The 22074-nt window shown below is 39.5% G+C and overlaps 1 protein-coding gene across 1 annotated transcript in view; it reads left to right on the top strand.

Annotated features, from left to right (window-relative positions):
- DKK2 (dickkopf WNT signaling pathway inhibitor 2) overlaps positions 1–22074 on the top strand; it is a 111091-nt gene that overhangs the window by 23891 nt on the left and 65126 nt on the right. The gene's annotated exons all lie outside the window — the stretch shown is intronic.

Genomic DNA, 22074 nt, shown 5'->3' with positions numbered 1-22074 from the left:
ACAGGAGGCTCACACACTTCCTCCAGACCATGGTAGCATCCAGAACCCTTTTTCTCAAAGCTGCATACAAAACAGTGATTTCTTTCTCCAGCACAGATAAACTCATTAAACAATGAGGAATTCTGCTGTGCCAGGCTGGCTGCCTTCTTTGGCCAGCTCAGAAGGTACTGCCCTTAAGCACATATTTCCTGTATCTTATTGAATTGAAGGCAAATAAGGTGCTTTTCTGACTCACATCAGAGGAAAGTTATATATACCTAAAGCTCCAGTTTGGGAATAATTCTGTTTTAAACCAATACAATCAAATCTTGTCTTTAAAGTTATGCACATGTCTAAGTGCTTCATTGCACTGAAAACTTTCAGCATTTCTAAAAACATTTAGTTGGAACAGTTTTTAAATTGCTGTGTTTAGTTTCTGTTCTTAAAATTGGAACAGTTGTATTTTCATCATGGTAGGAATGAACAGAAACCAGAAATAGTGACTCCTCTGAAATTAGTTCAGGGGTGATATACAGAGCAGTGGGACTTGCCAAAGTCATATTCTGACTCTATTTTACTTGAGGGGAAGACAGTTTTCAATGTTGTTACTCAGGAAAAGAAAACCACATCTGATATAGATGACTAATTGGATTTTATTTTTCCCAAAACAATTTTTCCAGGGGGTAAAGGAGTTAGAGAGTTGTTAAGACTTCCTTCTAAGGAAGGATCATAAATATTCATAAATATGCTCTACTACAGGTGAAAATCCTATTGTGTATTGGTCAGTATATACCTGTGTGTCATGTCAGCTGCAGGCTCTGAGGATGTGAGCAATGCAAATGGCCAGATCATTAATGTGGATTTTCCCATAAATGGAACATTGGTAAACAGATGAGGAAAGCAAGTAGAGAACAGTAAACTTAATGAGAAATAGGTTTGCATATCACAAAACAAGTTTATAGGGTTATTGTCTGAGGATGTATAAGAAACTTCTCTGTTTTTTTAAAGTTTTCTTTTGACCACAAAGGATTTTTTAATGTGCTATGCAGGAATGAAGACCTTAGACTTCAGATGCTGCCTTCTTTATTTCATTAATGTTAATACAGGAAATCAAAAAAGATCACAAAAACACTATGTCTCATTATCAGGATGTTTCTTTTGATTCTGAACATGCCAGCAAAGCATGCTTGATCCAGCAACATCAAAAGATGAAGCCATTTGTGCTTCGTTGGTTTGCCTCAGATATTTTTTTCTTCAAGGCAGAAGGTTTAACTTTTTTACTTAAACCCCAAGCCATGAGACTGCAAGTGTACATCTCTTATTGCATCTGTATTTTATGGGAATATCTTACTTGAAGCACAACAGATGGACTCATTTTAGCCAAGACTCAGAACTTTCAAATGTTACAGTATTGATATGTGGATACCTAGGGCCATACTTTTATTACTGAGAGGCAGAGATTGTTGATTTTAGTGCTTCTATACCACAGAAGAATAGCCAACAAGAAAGTTTGCAGCAATACTTTGGTTTTTTTAATAACAAAAATGATTGCATGAGGAGTAGTTGCCGAATCAATTCTTTACTATTTTTATATGGATATTGCATTACAAATTTTATCTAACTGACCATGCAGATCACTTAAAGTTGTTTTGGTGATTCTTGCTGTTCAGGAATTGTCAAAAATTCCATGATGGTTTTCTGCCAATGCACGCTCCACTGCATTAAAACACAGAATAATATCATAACTTACACATATATTAAATTTAGAAACATATTCTAACTAGCACAATTTAAATTACAGCAATACCTATATTTTACTTCAGACCATGAGCCAATGGCTGTGTTTCAAGTATTCAGAGAGCCGTCTTGATCGTACTGCAGATTAAATAAAACAGATTTTTGCAGAGATGGTATAACAGACCTGAGAACTTCCATTAGAAGTTCCTGAGAACTTCCATCAGACTTCAGTGAACTGGTACAATTTGCTAAATGTAATCATCCACACGGTACTAAAAGATGCACTGCAGGCTAAGTGGATGGCATACACACTGCTATGATCCATGCTTTATCACATTGTGATAAAATATATTATCTGCAACTGCAATAATATCAAAATTACTGGATTATTTTTGTTGAATGGTTTTGACCCTTGATGAAGGTTCTGACAGGATCACTGTCGCTAGCTGCAAGTCAGTATAAATAGTGTAGGGAGACACCTGAGAGTTAGTTAAACATGATGAAGTGATGCTTTGCTTGTTTTGCCAGTTTGGAAGGTATATATTTCACCTCTTGACAATTTTCCCATAATATTCCACATTTGATGACAAATCCAAGGTGACAGTTGGAAGGCTCTTTCTGTTGTTTCATGCTTACCAGTATGCTTGAAGTGGATCAAGGTTGTAATGAATTCCAGAAAGCCAAGAGAGTTTCCATCATGCGCAATATCAAAATGTGGATCTATACTCAACAAGAAATGCAATAATGGAACAGTCCGTGGGGCTGGGGAGCACGGGGGATTCGTAATAGGAAGTGTACCCTCTTGTTCACCTTTCAAAATCCAGACCAGGTGAGCAGCAGCTAATAGATTTTCCTGTTAGCTCCTGGGTGGCCTTTGTGAGGAGAGAGCTGCGCTGAGGAAACACGCAGGTTGAGGGATGGAGGATGCAGGTGATCCCAGAGACATGCTGGGTACCCCTCTGCGGGGGCACCAGGAGGGCCACAGGTGGTTCTGCGGGAGCTGGGACTGCTCTACTACACACACCTTTGCCAGAAACTGTTTGTGAGAAGCAGCCAACCTTTTAGTGTCCCATACAGCTGCTGCAGGTTCCAGGTGCAGAAAAAACACCATTCCCAGCAACACCAGTGTGTCTTATTTGCCAGTGCCATCCCATGGAAATCCTCTGTGTGAAGCCAAATAATGCAGGGGGCAGCTAGAAATAAGGGCATGGAGAGAGCAGCATTTCCTTGATTTGCCATCTCAGCTCTCCAAATTTTCTTTCTCCCAGATTCCCCCTTTGTCTTCACTGCTCCATTTTTTTCCCTGCTTTTCTCATGAGTGCTTCTCATACTGATAATTTGCAGTAAATCTAATTAAACACTACTTCACCGAAGCAAGGTGCCTTTCAGGCTGTGAAATACATCACCTGTCTCAGTTAAGCTGCCAGCTGAAAAGTGACTGGACAGACATTTAAATACAACTGTACTATAGAGTTAAATTCAAGGATATTCATTAATTCAAATAGCTGGTAAATTTAAAAATTTGTGCTATCATTTTTACAGCTCAGGCACGTGCATTAGTTTTCCCAATTCTTTGGTGAAGTAACTGATTATTTTCACCTCAGTACATGGTTCATGTCACTGAGGATGTGCATTTGCCTCCTTTCTTTTCAGGGAGTGACAAAAACAGTTTTTGGGCCATTTTTTTCCCCCCATGATTAAAAATGTTTACAGAAAATGTGTGAAATACTCAAATAAAATTCTGAAATGCTAATGCTTTAACATGTACTTTAGTTTGAAAACAGGTCAGTTTGTCTGCACTGGAAATTTGAAACATGAGGCTGACTCCAGGAGGACAATATAGACAAATGCTACCAACCAAATATCTTATTTAAGGACTTATTAAGGACTTGGGATCTTATACCAACGTGGTCTTGTTACAATACTGTGCTGATATGTTTTAGTTGTCAATACAAGTTCTTTTTTTTCAAGGGTTGTCTTGCTCTGACTTAAATGTGTTTTACTGAAGACAACTCTGTTACAGGAAACTTGGGAAAATTTGCACAGTGCTTTTGTGGGGACACCCTGAGCTAAATAAACCTCAAACATTTTAGTTTGTGGTTTTTAAAGTGATCTTGGATTACTCTTTGATTCTACATGAAATTATATTAAGTTTACATGATTAGGTGGCTGGGACATTCAACTACACAAGATCTGATGTCTTGGCATTTTGAATATATCAGGGTTAAACTGTGAATGAAAACCTTTGTTGGGGGTGGGGGGAAGCTGAGGAAAGTTTGCATGTGTGGAAAGTAATAAAATTACTTCTGCAAAGAAGTGACCAAAGAAAATATTTGCCTGAGTTCACAGGCTGTCTTGCATAGCTCTGATTGATAAAAACTAGAGCAGATCTCATGATATTTTATGATACAAACTAACCAATTAAATTTTTCTGTTTATACATTGTACTTTTTCTACTCTGTTTTCATCTGAAATGTCTTGATAAGAAGCAGTAAATGTAAGTTGGGGTCACAAACTCGTAATATTTTGGCAGTAGATAGCAGTGTGAGAGCAAATTTGAAAGAAAGTGTTAAGCTTTAAAGGTCTGCAGTTTGACAGGCTGTTATCTTTTATCCTTCCAGCACAAATCTTTATGCTGCTTCTCTTGTATCCCTTCATTCCCTGAGGGAACTCGAGTTCGTTCACATGTTGCTGGACAAGAGACAAAGAAGATCTGTTCAACACATGCAGAACAGATGCTCAGGGGAGGAGGGGGAATTTTCCAGTGCAGTTTCTGTAATATCCATTGCTGCTGTCTTGCTCCCTGTGTAAGCACTGCTGGCCTCTCCAGAGCTGGTCTTGGGGATTTTCCCATCTTGGAGACAGCCCACCCAAGTCAGCTGCTCCTGAAGACAATTGCCTATCAAAAATACTCTCAAAGGGTGTCACCTGCTTCCATACTTCCTTTTCAAGAAGGTGAGAATAAAATAGATGGAACCACTGAGAAGCTCGTTTCTCAAAGATGAGGCTTGAGGAACACAAGACATAGGGTGAGGAGAGAACTTGTGCTGCTGGTGCTCTCTCACAGCAGTGGTGCTCAACTTTTGCTTCCCTTTTTTATGTTGTGTGGTTGAACAAGCTGTGGGCTTGTTCCAGCAGGAGGTGAGGAGGTGTTATGACTCCTGTGCTCACCTGAGGCACGTAGGCACATGACGCAAAGGCACACAGTGCAGGCAGATGAAGCTAGAGCTATGGCTATTTAAGAATACATTAACTTCTTCAGCAAGCACTTGATCCTGTGGAGCAGGGAAAGGCGTGGTTATTGATGTGAAAAGAGATGAAAGGCAAATGGTCTTTGCAATTTTTCTAGCACCTTTTGCAAAGATCTTTAAAGGAGTTTTCTGCCAGGGTGATCAAACATAGATTGAATTGACTTCAGTCCTTGGAATAACAGCACTGAAGATGCTGTTAGCATAGAGAAATTGAAATTAATTGTTAGCATAGAGATGCTGAAGGCATAGAGAAATTATTCTTAGGTGTGAACCCTCAGTCAATTATGCTTAACTTTTTTCCTGTTGTTTCCAACAGCACATGGAAACACATTAAAAAATGGATGCAGAAAATAATTTGCTCTTTTTAATCAATATGTCTAATGTTGGAGTCCAGCCCAGCCTAGTTAAAACAGCAAATACACATTCTGCTTCAGATCACCAGAGGATCAAAAATTAATTAGAAGTAAAAATACAGCCTACTGCTATGCATCACTTTTCCCCCAGGCTCTGCCATTGCATCTGACCAACAGAATGAAGAATCACACTTCAAACCAGCCAAAAACAAGATTGCTATGGCATTGTATGACTACTGAATGGCTTTATCACAGTGCAATAAGGCTCAATTACCACTTGCACAAACCAAACTTCGGGACCTGTGATTAGAACTGGGACTTGTGGACTTAAAAAGCACCTTTTCACACAGGACCAATATTTTAGGTAGGGAAATATTTGCACAAGTCCCTAGGAAAGAGAGGTGTTTCCCCAAACATTGAAAATAAAGGAAAAAGAAAAGACATCTGGCCTTGACAGAAAACAGAAATGTCCTTGTGACACATTGAAACCTGGCTAAAGTGGGGAGTGTGAAAACCTACCACCCAGCCTGGGAAATGGTCCAGGCTGCTTCCTCTCTCTCTGAGGAAAGCTGTGCAGGGCTGCATTTTCATATGTGTGCAAACAGACACAATAGTTCAATGAGTTTATTTGGTTCTCAAGGAATGATGGAATATTCTGGCTCCTCCAGACCATTTGGGCTTGTGAGTGCTCTGGGACAATTGAGGTAGACTAAGGCAGATGAAGCATTGCCTGGAATTGATGAGTTGCAGTATATGATTTTGTTCAGGTGATTGAGATGGGAAAACCCCAACATTCAGAGTACTTTACAGGTAGGCACTGCCTTCCTGTTTGGAGACTATCTCAGCTGGCCTGAAGGAATTGCTTGTGTTTCCTCCCTCAGTAGTCCCTGCCTTTTTGCAGTAGTTTCCTGTGCAATGTTGACTAAGGGGAATAAATGGCAGGTGTTCAATAGTTGTATTTGTTTCTCCCAGAGACATCCCAGAAAACAATACTGGACTCCTCTTTGCTCTCTTCTTTTTTTGTTACCTGGTTCTGTCTTGTTACAAGCAGACTGACTACAGTAGGTGATGAACTGTGCACAGTATCTAGTCATCCTTGGCTGGAAGAGCTCTTTGTCGAGATATGCTTGTGCTGGGTTAATTATTGCAGCTTCCTAGCTGATGTACTGGGGCACCAAAAGACTCTCAGCTCAGAAAGAAAATTGGAGCAGGATGTTTTCAGATCTCAGGTTAAAACTGTAGCTGTGCTATGGAGTTTTTTACTTTTTTTTTTCGGAAATAAATATAACACAACCAGTGAGGCCATAGATATTTGGTGTTATCAACAACACCTTGAAACAAAGTTGCAAGAAATACAATATATTCAGAGGTTTCTATTTATTTCTTTTTGTTCAAATGACTGAGGGCTTTAAATGTGTACTACTGAATGGGACTTCAGAGTATTTACTTATTTGATATGGAATATTTTTAAATTGTTAGACTCAGGACAGTGAGCTGTAGCTTGATACAGTGATGAAACTCGTAAATGTGAACTCCCTTTACACAAGTAGGATGACCAAACAACAAACCAGAATGTGCTTTGAGGGATAAGTTTCTTTAGTGATCTTCAATTTTCATTCACTTTAGGTGGAATTTACTTTCTTTATTACTGAACCAGCTAGTAGTTAAATTTATGACCTTTCCTAAATAGTTAACAAAAGCGTTATTGCAAATGGAGCTGATAACAAGGAAAAAACCTCAACAACCTGCATCAGGAAAAAAACCAAAACCCTGTAATGTAACAATCATCTCAAAGTTTAGTAAAATAAAATGGTGAGAAACTCAAATTTTACAGAACATAAAGGGATCTCTATGCTATGGAAATATGTATAGGCTTGAGTTGTGGGTTTTCTGGAACATATTTTCATAAAACCAATAACATGGTCAAGTGGTTTTACTCTTATGGTTTCCTGGGGCTACTTCTAGTTTATAGGGATTAGTCCAGGGAATATACCAAGTTTTTTATTTTATTATTCACACTTTACACTGTGGTTTAGATTAAACTACCCCTTGCCAGTTTTGGAAGACATTCTCTTTACTTTCTTGATGCTTCCTCTATTAGATACCATGATGAGTTCAATTTTTGAGAACAATAACCTGCAAATACAGCATTTTGTTTTTCTTAGTTGGACCTCCTTTTTAAATGCACATTCAATAGCTTTTTTATTTTTTTAACATAGTAGAATCATAGTGGTTATTAGTTGTGCCATCTGATTTCAAAGTAAAAGTTCTTTAGCTACAGAGACTACCTTTGAATCCTTGAACTGGCAAGCACAGCACTTGCTCAGTTTTAATCACATCAGCTGGATTTCAGCCAAATCTCTTTGAGCTTTGAGTTCCTGTGTTTAAGCATCTCAGTTGTGATTCCAGGATCAACTTCATGTGGTCCAGAATATTCTTGCATTTAAGTACCTTCTACTTCTGGTTAGAAGGGATCATTTGGACCTTCTGTCACTTCAGCTGGCTGTCTGAGGGTATGAGGCTCCTGGCTCTGCTAATGCAATGAAAATAGGCAAGTTGCACAGCTGTGGTTCATATAGAAGGATGCTGCATTGCCAATACTTTTACAGGATGTTTTTTGAACTTCTTGTTAGTCTAAGCCTCTCTCCCTTTTCCTGTGCTCCTGCGGTTGGATATTAATATATATTAAAATTTAGGATTACTCTAAAAGTTATTTTTGAATGCAATGTGAATACATATTGCTTAGAGGAGACTTGGTACTCTCATGCCTTTGGTATTACTACTTTATCTATCTTGACTTAAAAAAAAAAAAATAAGGGGGAAGGAAGAAAGGTTCCTCTGACCCTGAAATTCCAGATGCCCGAGATTAAAAGAAAGAACTGGGTTATCCCATAATCTATGCTGGCACTATAGCTGCTAAGTAATTTAATGTGAATGCTGTGGAAATGATGATGTATGCCATTAATTGCTGTGAACGCAGCTGTGTTTCATCAATCTCTGTTTCCCATGAGACAGAGAACTATCAATGACTTTTACACACTTGATGTCAGCATTTGGGTAGGTCTGAAGTTTAATTATTTTATGGAGTTTTGCATCAGTTGTTTTGTAGTGCCCATATCTCTTATGAGTTTTATTCAGTAGCAATTGAGCTATAGTTTTTTAATAGTTAAAAAAAAAAGAAATCTCATAAAAAACCCAGTTGCTTTCTTCATAGGAACTGAGCTAGAAAGTGACAATATCCCACTTTTTGAGCAACTTGGCTGTTCTGTCATGCATCAGATGACAGTCAAATCAGTTCCCTTCCTGACGGACAAGGTTTCCCAAGATTGGGATGCTCAGGTTTTAGTACCATTATAGAATAAATTTTGCTTGGCTGTGGGCTGCCACTTGTCTATTTTTTTCCTCTCACTGCTTTTTTCTTCTTCTTCTTCTCTCTTATCCTAAGAGGTGTTTCTTTATTTCCATCTCTTTTTGCCTTGACACCATATTAAATTAATTTCCAGCAATAATTTTCTTTTCCCCAGAGAAAATTCTCCTAATCCTCACCTCAAACTGTAGGGAGAAGTTCCCTCAAGCTGCAGCTCACTGACAGTCAATAGTCCCAGTGACCAGGTTCTCATGGTACTGCACTAAATGGGCAGAAAAATCCTAAACAAGGTGGTTCTAAGGTTGCTACATTTAGTGTTTTTTACAGACCCAAAAAAGGAGTTTTGATTTCCTGTGACTGAATTTAGTTATGGCATGGGGCAAAAAGCTTGATTCCAATTGTTGGAAGGCCCTGGATGCACTTCTGTCTCGCTGCCGTGTTTCAGGTTTTATGCAGGAGCTGCTGCCAGGTTGTACTACACACACAATGTGCAATGGAGTGTTCCAGTGGAACTCCTGCTATCTAGATCAGGAAGCGATTTATCCCTGCTGGATGATTTAAAGCATTTCATATATTGTATATATTGCTTTATTGGGGCACCAGCTCTGTTTATCAGCTTCTCATACACAAAGAAAGAAAACTCTCACACACTTTTCATAACACCTTTGCAATGCATATCAGGGATATAACATGATTTCAACTGAAACGTGGCCTTCCAGTGTTTTATTTACATCTACCTATTGGAGCACAAGTACGGTATGTTAATTTACACTTCATCATATTTTGGCTTCATATTAGACTGCATAAACAATGTGAAATCTCCACAGGTAAGAGAAAAGGAGAACACTCTGCACGTTAGGGGTTTTTCCTCAGTTTTAATGCTAAAGATTCTTACCTGGAGATGCTTATTCAGGAAAAAAAAGTTTAATACTTTGACTATATTTAGACATTTTTAACATTAGTGCAAGTGGAAAAAAAAAATCTCAGTTCTGCTATCTTGGTAAAAATTTCTATTATTAATACTCCTGTTTACAGCAGAATGACTTTTTTCAGCCCTGTTTTTTGATCACTTCTGCCTTAATGTCTCTCTCCCTCTTAGTCCAGAACTGTCTCATTTTGCCCACTATTTAAGTGAAGAGTGCTTTTTAATTATAAGCACACTGGATATTGGGCTTCATTGTTAGAATGTTCTGGTGCAAACTTGATGTACAGTACTGGTGGGATGATACAAACTGATGGGATGATGTGTGCAAACACTGACAGTTCATTACTAGATTCAAAACTGAGCTAAGTGTTATAATGTGGGTGACTCCACAAAGCACATCTTACTTGACAGTTGTGATGCTTTGGCACTTTGGTGAAATGTATGATGTTAGAGCTGGATTTTTTAGGTACAGCATCACATTTTGAAACATGAATTAGACTTGGAAAAAGGTAGAAAGGGCAGCAAATACTATTTTGGGTTATCTTTTTAAGTATTTCTGGGCTTTGGTCCAAATACTAGGTATAATTTTACCAAGGTCTTTGTAAATATGTCCCTCAAAAATAATTTCTTCTGCTTGTCTTTTGCTAGAGCACAGATACATGTCTCTCCAAGTAAGCCCAGAAAGAGACACAGAAATCTCTATAATATACTAGGATTTGACTTGCAAGGAGAAGTGAGTTATTAAAAGAAATAGAAGAAAAATGAAAGAAAACCTATGCCTTTAATGAACAGAATAAAGGAGAAAAGAGAATGTTGATTTAATCTATTGATTTGCTGTGAAGTAAAAGAACAGATGTTTTCTGTTAGGTCCCTGGATAAAATTCAGTAGGCGCCACTAATACTCAGGGACTGGTGACTCCTGATAAGATTGAAAATTGATGTCTGCTCTATTGTAACCAAATGGAGATGCAGGTTAGGCTGCTTTAGGAGACTCATTTCAGAGTACTTGAATACAGAAAAAATATCTCATTTTCCTAGGCTGAGACACAGATGAGAAATGTTTTGCCAACATTTTCCAGCTCCAAAGATGTCAGCCATGAAGAGTTTAATCCTTACGGTAGGCAGTGGAGCACATAAAGCTCCTTTGTTGTAGGTCTGAATCCCTCTGGATGAAAAAGGTAGAAAAATGGTAGATTATCTTTATTTGCCTGATTTCTGTTTGTCAATCACCTCTTTGAATGTCTAATCCAATAATTATCTACAGAGGTGCTCAGGGAGATGTGATTACACTGTGGAGGTGTTGGAAGCAAGTCCATTTCAACATTGGCCCAGTTTATCTGACTGCCTCTCCTTCGACAGATCCAAACATTAAACAGATCACATTTAATGGAAGTTCAAAGGCTTTCCCAAAAGGTTCAGAATTCTCTGTGATCAAGGAAAGAAAAAAAAAAATGTTTCTCGTTTGCCTTCTTGGAAACCACTCAAAGCAATGTAATTCTGGAATTCAGATTGTCCCATAGTGCTTTTTGAGAGACCTGTGCAAAGATTGCTGAGGTCAGTGTGTATATGTTCCCAGGTGTCTGGTCAGCTTTCAGCCAAAGAGAGCAGAAAATCCATGCAGAATACCCTGTGAATTAAAAAAAAAAAAGCACACGTGGTGTGTGTGTGTTGCACAAACGTGTGTATATATGTCAGGCAAAGGATTTGAATTCTTGCTTTCAATATGAAATCCACCTCAGAAACTGCAGTACTAGGCAGGATCTTTCTGCAAACTGACTGGAATTATTCTTCACACTTCTCTTACAAGGAAGACTAGAAGATCTTCCTCCTCAGCCTTCCTGAGATTTTTGGCATGGGGCTTTTATGTATCTAAATACATGCACGTGCACACCCCCTCATATTTACTGTCATGACTTGCTGCTTCTTCTGTGCCTCCTTAAAGGTACTGTAAGCTGCATAAAGAAGTATGTAAAATAACAGAAATACAGGTTTTGAATATTGTGTTTTCCTAATGAAGTGACTTCTAAGTATGTGCTTAGACTTTTTTAGTTTTGCTTTTTAGTTCCTTTGCAGTAGCAGATGCCCTGAAATGGCAGACAATTTGGATTTTGGTATCATACACAGAAAGTGGCTGTGACAACTGTGGCACTCCCCTGCAAGATGTGAGGTGTAAAACATGGTACTTGGACTCCAGCCTGGGGCAGATTAGTTCCTACTTGTGGGTGAAATTTGTAGAGAAGACAGAAAACTTATAAAGAGCTCTAAGGCCCTTAATGAGAGACTTATGTAGCATAAAATGACATACTCTTTAAAAGACTTGAAGAAAGCAAGAAAGAATTTGAGAAAAAGCATGGCATGGTTTTGATGTGATGTCTTAGGTATGAGCTAGTCAATACTGTTTATAAATCTCCCCTTTTTAATGCATCAGGTCAAAAATTATATTGACCTCTAAACATTGCTAACTAGTTGAAATGAGTCTCAAATATAATCCAGCTGATGTGTAATAGGCATTACAGGCTTGGAATGAAGTCAGATGAATGGAAACATAATTTAACTTTCCAAGTTTCTTTTATTTTTGAAGTATTTTAAGTGTCTGATTATAACAGATTCTGTACAGAGTGGTTTATTTTCAGCTGTTAGGCAGATCCACATCTCCAAAGAGGGTTTCCTGAGAGTCATTGAGAGCTGGGCAATGTTCCCTATTCTTGTTGAGAAAGCTATAGGGTTTTTAGCTGCTGTATGGTCAACTTTACTTAGAGAACGACATCTGTAACTGTGGTCTTGTGTCAGCATAATACATAATCCCATGCTCAAATCCAAGCCATTTAGCTCCCCTGTTGAAGTCAATGAAATTAGTAAAGAGAAAAGGAATTGTTCACCTGCTCAGTATAAAAATATAAAGTATTTTTAAATTGTGATGGACAAAAAAATGTTAAATTTGTCTAGTCAGGTTCATTGCACAATTCAGCCTGCAGATCATTAATCTATGTTTTGTATGATTCTTCAGGATCTGTGTGGGACCATAGAAAATGTATTTTTGAAGAATATCCAATGCTGAATTGAAGGCTTCAAGTGACAGACAGTCAGTGATTGTGTATTGGCTGGCTAAATGGTTTACCTTCACTCAGAAAAAATACACTTCTGATTTCTAACCTGAATTTTTACAGATTCAGCTGTTGAATCTTGTATTTTATCTGGTTTCAATAGCCTTCATCCTCTTCTGCTCAAATAGACATGCAAGAACATCAACATATTCCTCTCTAACCTTCCTTTAGAAGAAAGCAAGTGAGCTGAATTGTGAAACCTTGAATAATTGTTGTACTTCTTTTGTTAGCCTGCTCCAATTTTGTTCTGTTTCAAATGCATTTGGTAAGTCTTTTAAATTGAGAGCAATGTGCCTTGTCTGGAGGGAGAACTTTCTGATGAGCAGCAATGCCTGATGCTCAGAAGCGTGAGCAGCTTGGTTCAGATAAGGACATAGAACTGCAGGCTGGTAAACAAACCTCGTTCCAAATTCCTCATGCTAATTCAAATATGTACTATCCGTCTAGACTCTGCACGAGAAAAGCTCCCTGATGTTGCAGCAGAGATGCAGGAGAAGATACGGAAACGGAACAAAAATAGGTGGGAATGACAGCAGTTGTGCCCACAAATCTTGTGCTTCTTCCTGACAAGGAGAGTTGGCCCTGTGGTGCGAGGCTCGAGTCCTTTGGACGCCTGTGTTCACCATCAGTATTTCAGAGGACACCACATCTCGCAAGGGTGGGTGCTCTGCTGGCAGGGAGCTGGAGCAGAAACAGAGCTCTTTTAACAGCTAGCTGGAGATTCATTGAAAAGGCACGTGCTAATCGGTGTGCATTCGTTTACAGCCGAAATCTGTGTCAACAAAATAGCTTTATACTGGTGATAGGGAATCAGTCAAACGACTTGTCTTTGGTCTAAGACTAATCTAGGACAAACTGCCGCACTATTGAACTTCTGGTGTCCAGTTTCCCATAGGCAGAAGCTCTGCCCACCTGTTCTATCCTTAGTGTTTGTCCCCTGGAGTTCAGGCCAGCCACCCACATCAGATTTGCTCTAGGAACCTGCTGAACTGACTCCAGTTTCTCGCCAGGAATAAGACATATATTATCGCGAGCGTCTTGGAAGGATATTGACCGAGCTGATGGCCAGAACCGGAGGCTTGCCCATCTTCCCGCTGGGTATCCATCCCCTAGCTGCCCTTCCCTCTGAAGGAATCCCGGTGATCCCGGTGTTCCCGGGGCTGGGAGGCAGCGCTGCCGTTCTCGCGGCCGCCGGCAGGTGGCGCTGCTCACTGCGCGCTGTGGCGATCCCGGGGCAGCCGAACCTTCCCGGCCGGGAACAGCCGGGATGTGTGCTGAGCCGGCCGGGAACAGCCGGGATGTGTGGCTGAGCCCGGCCGGGAACAGCCGGGATGTGTGCTGAGCCCGGCCGGGAACAGCCGGGATGTGTGCTGAGCCCGGCCGGAGCAGCCGGGATGAGGCGCACAGGGGTGACCTCTCTCAGCGGTAAAAGCGAAATTGGAGAGCTGCCTTCTTGTCAAATGCAGTCAGGGGGAGCCGCGGTGTTGTCAGGATCCCCAGGGGTTTGGGGACACTAAGGGAGGAGTCTGGTGCGCTGATTCCCTGGACAGGCCCGAGCAAGGTAATCTCTGCTCGGTGGCAGGAGTCGAGGGAATGGCCTGAAGTTGGGTCTGGGCAGTTTATGTTGGGTATCCGAAAAAGGTTCTTCTCCCACAGGGTGCTTGGGCACTGGAACAGCTCCCTAGGGAAGTGACCACAGCACCAAGCCTGACAAGAGGCCAGAAGATCAAGGCAGTGCTCTCAGGCACATGCTGTGACCCTGGCCATGTGCTGGACAGGGCAGGAGCTGAGCTGGGTGATCCTTGTGTGTCCCTTCCAGCTCGCCCTGTTCTGTGATTCTGTAATCCAGACCCAAGAAGGGACATGCAGGAGCTGCAAGAAAGCCTCGCAGTCCTGCAAGTGCCAAAACTCAAACAAAACTCCTGGCCTGTATAATCCATTCCTATTTAAAGAACTAAAACAAAATAAAATAAAATAAAACCTTGTAGATTATTGGGAATTTGACTTGATATTAGGAAAAGGCTCTTCATCCAGAGCTTTGTTAGGCACTGGAACAGGCTTCCCAGAGAAGATGTCACAGGAGCAAGGCTGGCAGAGCTCAAGAGGTGATTGACCAATGCTCTCAGGCACAGGGCGTGACCCTTGGGATGTCCTGTGCTGGACCAGGAGTTGGACTCGATGATCCTTCTGGGTGCCTTCCAGCACAGGTTGGTCTATGACTCTATGAATGAAGAATGAGGAAGTTAGGGATTATACCCGCTTAAGATTGAGGTGTTGCTTTCTTTGAGTGATGTAAAACTGTAAATTTAGTGTTCAAATAAGTGTTTACAGGAAAAAAAAGTGTAAGTGTAGCAACTTTTAGCTTGTTCACTTGAAAGTTATGTGCATGCACACTCCATGGGGAGTGCATGTGCCTGGCTTTGTGTGGCTCTGCTGCCTCAACCTGGGCAACACAGACATAGAATTTTAATATGTGCTGTGGAGTTAACAGGTGAACTTTGGACTTTCACGTTTCCTTCATTTTATGGTTGAAAAACTATTTGTATACAGTGTACAAAAAATCATAGCATTGTTTCAGCAAAATTTCTGCTCTTGCAATCTTTTTATTAATTAAATGTAATTTATGATGACCTATATGTCTAATCAAGAAAGAGTGACTTAACTATGCAGGTGGTTAGCTTACTATTTGTTTTAGAAAAATACATTACTATATGATTTTCTTTGGGATGTAACAGAAATCTATTTCTATTGAGAAGAAATATATTTTCCAATTAAATTGTATTAACCTGTGGGCATTCATTTTTCTTGAAGGTTTTAATCCTTTATTTTAACCCTTGTTCTATTCCCCTGTATTTTGGGAGACATCTTCCATGCAAAGTTAGATATAAAATTGTACAGCTTCTTTGCAAGTAAGCCTTGGGCCCCGAAAAAACCCCAAACCACCAAAAAACTGAAAACCCCAAAACAAAACCAAAAAAACCAACCAAACAAAAAAACCCCACCCCAACCAACAACCAGTGTCTTTTTTGCTAATGTTCCTGGAATATATTTGGTTAATATTACTGGAAGTAACACAGATTAAAAATTTGGGATATTGTTGCATTGTTGCAGCATTAAACCAACAAAAGTAGGATTTTCTTCTTTATTCTCCCTATAGGCTAATGGTATGAAATGTGCAAAGTCCTGTCTCAGGCTAGGTGCCTCTGCAGCAAGTTACTGTCATCAGCTGGGTTAAAAAAATGAAATTACAAAGCAGTAGCTGCAGCCACATGGGAGCATTATCGAGCGGGAATTTCATGCAGGCGCTCTCCTGACACCCATTCTCCTTAAGAACAAGTGTCCACAGGGCCAAGCTTTCAACATCAGCTTGAAATTCCTATTTATTGATTTAGAGGTTTGGCTGAAGGGCATATTGAATATTTATCTTACAGTCTCTTTCTGAGGGCAAAATAGACACCATTTCAAAAGGCATAAATTTCAACTTCCAAATCAACTGCAATTGGCCATAGAATCTTATGCAAGGAGCATCCTTAGATATGCTTTGAGTTTTCTAATATGAACAAACACAATTTTTTCCTTAGGATGCTTAATCCATTCAATGAAAAATATTTAGAGAAAAGGGAGACATTACTATTCTGATACATTGTTTTGTCATTGATTGTGGTGGATTAAAACTGGGGATTATTGGCTATCTGTGAATAGAGCCCTCTCAAAAGCCTTTTATTTGCATTACTGGTCTTAATAACAAGATGATACATTTCTTTTGAACATGTACTTCAAATTAGTTGCAGTTCCTACTCGGAAGAGGAGTATTTGTAACTGACCTTTTTTTGTTTGCTCATTTATTTTATTGACTTGTGAAGCTTTGATTGAAGACTTCCATCTCTTGCTTTTTGCTTTAGCAATGGTAATTTACATTTGTATGTGATTAATTCAGTGGTCACTCCACAGGAGGGTATTAAGTGAAACACTTAGTGTCTTTCCCAGAGACCAGGTACTCTGCAGGGAAAAGCACCACAAGCACAAGAATTAGAATGAATTTTGGTACTGGTGGAGATTTGTAAAAGATACCTTCTGCAGGCAGTCTGAGAAGAGGCTCTTCATGCAAGGCTGGAGGCAGCTACGTGGGTCAGTCTGTGATCCATGCTTGCTGATGATTACCTTCGTCATCCTGAGCTGAAGCTGCTGATCAAAGTTTGTGTTTTTATTCTCTTTGGTAGCTACTGCACAGAGCTTTGAAGTATCACAGCTTGAAACAGCACAGAGCATTTCTCTGCCAGCCCAGATTACTTATGGGAAAGCGATCAAATAAAACTGATTTAGATGCTGCAGTTAGCAATGCTGACATCATCAGTAGTCCCCTTTCAATTCCTCTGACAGCTTTGACTCTCTTTTGCTTTACTATTTGGAAATGGCATTAAATGCTGATGAGGCAGTATATATTTCAAGTTTCCAAAGTCCTGTGAGTCACTCTTAGACAAGAAGGGGTACCCCTCTTTTTTTTACGTGACATTAACTGCTCGTGATATGGTGCCTGCACATCCACGAAGCTATTTCAATACTGATGCATTCCTGCTGTGGTTGGACAAAATGCAGTATATCTTTCATTTCCTGCCCATAATTGGATGGTTAAGTGAGTTTTTAGAGCTTTAGGAGACTTTGTGCATCTGAACAGAATCTTAATTGTTGGTGTGTTCTTCCTCAAAGTGAAGGGTGTCATGGCTTTAAGATTCTGAATCTAAATCTCATGGAAGCTGAGGTAATAGAGGTTCAGTGATTTGGGTCCTCTTTCAGGCTCTCACCTGTAGTTTGTTCTTAATCAAAGTTGCATTTCTTGCACAGGAGAGAAATAGCCGATGATTACAGAAAGTTTAGAGAAAAAGACTGAGGAAGGAGACAAATATAATTCATGACTCTTTATCCATAGTAAGGGTGCAGATGTCTGTTAGTGCACATTGTTTGCTAAATCCATTCAATTTCCTGATATTGTGCCACCGTGCACAAGTTGGTAATAGGGTTAGTATGCAGCAGCTCTGAGAATATCTGCTCAAAAACCATTTATCATCCTGCCTCTCACAGATGTCTCCACCTCGCTTGAAACATACTTTGAGCAGCACAACCCCTGAATTTTTTTTAAGATCTGAGATGAAAATGGATGAAAACACATTAGAATGAAACAGATTCTCTAGCCCTTTTTGTCAATTCTTTAATCAAGTGTCAGCTATCAAGTTAAGAAATTATGGGGTTTGAATGTAAAATTATGTCTTTGGATTATTTCTGCCTAATTTTCTGAAAGAATAGCACTATTTCTTAGAAATTAACAGTAGGATAAATGATCATTCTATTTCTTAGATCATGCCACATCTGATTTGCTGCTCTGTGCACATCACTGGAAGACTGTAGGAGAATAAATTTAGTCCAGGTTCATTCACATTGTATCTTCTATTCAGTTTAGGACTTCAAGGGTTTTTTAGCTTTTTCCTCCTCAGCCACACTTTTGATTGTGAAGAATATTTTTATTTGCATCTATAAAACTGACTTTGGTTGGTGATTTCTCTAAGGACTGTTACACTACCTCTTATGGCAATGTCTTAGTAGAAAGAGATCCTCAATTAAAATATGCTATTTAAACCCCTTTGGTAAGACAATAAGACAACTTTATTAAAAAATATCTGTCCCAAGTATGATTTTAATCAAGACAAGAAACAGCATGAAAAAAGTAGGATTTTTTTTTTAGCTAAGTGCAAATTTTATCTGCAACTAGTTTTGAATACTTTGGCAATATGTTGCTTCAGAAGTCACCTCATTCTTTTGGTGGAGTGACTGTGTTTTTTAGGTATGCCTGAAAAGACCAAGAGCCATTTTGGATGCAGAGAGCAGGAGTGCAGAGATCATCACACCCATCAGCACCAGGTTCTTCTTGCTTTATGTTACAGCTATGTAATGTTTAAATAAAAATAAATTAAGTGTTAAGTAGAGAGTCTTCCTGCCCTAGTGTGAATAACAACATACTCCTGGCATGACAATATAGCAGTTGTTAGCTCTGTGCTGGAGATGATCTCATAGTTGGTTTAATCAAAAATCTAATCTATGCTGTTGAGAGGGCCATAGCTTTGGAAATTCAATCTTTTATCGTTTTGCCAAGAACTTTCGTTGGTGTCCTTTGGGTCACATTGGAAGGCTCATTTTGTTGTGCTAGGGTTTTCTGAGTGAGAAATCACACAGAGTTTTTGTTGTGGGGCCTCAGAAGGCTTTTCTCACACAGGCTGGGATGCATTAGGGAAATGAGTAAACTAGGGTCATATCATACATGCCTACTCTGTCCACTGCTGTCTGTGTGTTTTGATAGATGAGATGAAAATTGTATTTATTTGCATTGAATACTATTCCTTTTTTTTAAAGAATTAAGAAATCCTCAGTAGATTTTTTTTTTTTTAATAATCGTAAACCACTTAGGAATCCACAAAGTCAAAAGATGGTTGTAAAAATTTCTAGTTCCTTAACTCGAGTGCTTGTAAATTGCAAATGCCTTTGTTTTTAGAACAACTGCTGTTAATGAGCAGGCTTTTCCAACCAGTTTTGAATGGAGTATTGAAACATGAAAGATAAACTGCAGTTACATCAGTTTTATTATTCTTATAATTGTCTGTTCCCTGACTATTTTAAGAGGCAGATTATATTCTGTTAAGTAAAGGCTGTTACTTCAGTCTAGAAGAAACCCCTTTTAGATTGGAAGGGGAAGATGCCTGAGGTGTTTGATGTAGGAATCTCTGTCGTACTGTGTTATCTGGAAATAAGAATGGAAAATCAATGGGATTCAGCAGTTACTACCAAAGAAACTAGAGGGGCAGGAAAGGAAGAATCCTGTCAGATGCAGTCTTGGGTGTCATAGAAAATCCCCTCATTTGAATCCAAATCCTATTTGCATTGTGTTCAATAGCAAAATTCCAACATAACATTTTGAAGGGACCTTATCAGAGCCTTATTTCATAGCCTGTGATGATGAATCATCTTCCTTAAACCAGTTTTCCTGCATTTCTGTATGACCTCAAAGCTTCTCATATAACTCTGAAACAGCAAGAGATATTTATTGTGCAAAGGCTAATGAAAGGCAACTGTAAGAGTAATCTGCCTGAAATGTTTTATTTTGCTGGGCTGTGCAGTTCAGTTTGGTGTTTCAAGAGTCACACAGCAGTTCTGCAGATTCATGGCTTCCCTGAGGAGTGTGATGGCAAACCCTTGCACTGCCCTGCTCTCATTGCAGTGGCTGGGCCTGTGTCCAATACTTGATAACCAAGATATCCCACAGAGTGATACAAAACTCCTTTTGATCTAATGCAACAGGGCATTCTTCTGTCAGTCAGTAGAAGTTAAAGGTCCCCAGGTTCTGGATCCAAGCAGACACTTAGGAGTCTTTTATCTCTGAGCATGCAGCCTGGGCAAGTCACAGACTCTCGCAGCCCCATTGACATCCCCAGGATTCAGCACTGCTGCGTATCTCCAAGGTTTATTGGTGCTTTCAGGAGGTGTAAATTAAAACCAGCCATTCAAACAAGATAGTCTCAATTCCAGTTTCATGAGCCACACCTCATCTTTATCACCTGTGAGTGTTTCTTGTTATGTGTTGCCTGTATCTCCTGATAGTGATGAACTGTAATTCACTTTGAGAGAGATGGGAGTATAATTTCATCTCTTGGGCATACTATTTCCCCTGAATGCCATGCTGGGAATGTATTAATATCTCTTTTATATGCCAGAGGAATGTGGAATATGCATCCTGGCAGTGTGTTTGGAGCCCAGGGGAGGGCAAGTGAGGAGAGAGGCTGGGCTGATGGAAACGCTGTTCCCTGCGGGAGGTAGGAGTGGTGGAATTTGCTGTGCCACGCTTTCATACTCAGCCTCTTCTCTGTTTTGCCAGTGGCATCCCTACACAATGTTATATCAGCTGTTTCCAGCCCTTCACCAACACCACCCTCTTTTGTGTGATCTTGGGTCAACTCTGGGCAAAATACAAGGAAATGGATGATGCAGTTTCTTCCTGAGCTTACAGGACATAATAACAAGTGTGAAAACAAGGAGGCAAGAAGGACAACACAGATCTGTTTCATGGCTCTTTCTTTCTTTAATTTTAGCTGTCATTTATGCATTCACATTTGTGTTGCTCTGGTATTGCTTGAAGCCCCATGGGTTGTTACAAGTTCTCACTAATTAAGAAGATGATATATTTTCCTGGCAATTTTTTTAAGCTCCTTGCTTTATGTGTCTGACTGAAGGTAGACTTTATCAGCTGTCTGCTCTTTCATGTGCTTTCTATTTCTGCTAAATAAAAAACCCCACCTTTTCTACTCTATAGTCACAACCCTGGATGTATGTTGGATTTTTTTTTTAAGCAGGAGTATTTCTCAACATTATCAGCATTGTTATGAGAACTAGTTGTTGTCTTCATTGTCCTTATAGCCCTTTTCCACTCAGAGCATTTATTTAATTCACTTAATAAAGGTATAAATCAAGCCATTAGTAAAAATACTGAAAATGCCTAACTGAGGACAGTTAGGTATTTTCAGTATTCTACATCTACACACACACACACACAGAGACACACATATATTTGTGTGTATATTTCCAGTTAGCGAGTCACTAATAAGAGCTCCTTGAATGCAGTGCTTCCTGTAGTCTGTCTCCCCTGGTGGCTTATGAAAATGTCAAGGAAGACAGTATTTAAAAAACTCACTCTGATAAAAACTGTATGACATCTACTGCATCTCCACTAGGCACGTATCCTGTTACAGGAGAGAAGATTGGTTTATGTGACATGGATTCATGTCTGATAAATCTATATCTGTAAAATACTAACATTTAAATTTAGTAACATTTCACCCTTCCATTTTTATGCTTAAGCCTTCTGCTTCAAACTTCCTGTCTCATAGCAGTTTTTTAGCTCTCAGTGCTTACTTTTCATTCCTGTTCAAGTAATGTGATGAGTTAATATTCTACCTTTCATGTTTCTGGGCTGTGGTGTTTGTTTGTTTGTTAATTTGTTTTGGTAAGAATTGAATTTGTCATGTTAAATTTAAAGCTGTACTTGTGATACTTGATCTTGCTGGAGAGTATCCCTGTTATTTTTTGAGTGCTTTTATCAGTAATAATCAGTAATAATTCAGAGGCTGAATCCTGTGATAACAAAGGCATAATTCCACTGGGGTCCTTGGGAATTTTCTCTTCAAAAATGACCACGCAATTACTGTCAGGATTTCTGTCTTCAGACAGTAGCTGAATGGGCATTTGGACAGAGTACTATTCCGGTTGCCAATCCCAAGTCTCTCTCCCCACCCAAGTCAGAGAACTGTGTGCAATTACT

This window comes from Passer montanus, unplaced genomic scaffold, assembly GCF_014805655.1.
Source record: "Passer montanus isolate IOZ18808 unplaced genomic scaffold, ASM1480565v1 scaffold23, whole genome shotgun sequence".
Lineage (NCBI taxonomy): Eukaryota > Metazoa > Chordata > Aves > Passeriformes > Passeridae > Passer > Passer montanus.
Note: the sequence above shows the minus strand (reverse complement) of the source record. Positions and strands in the feature narration are given on the sequence as shown.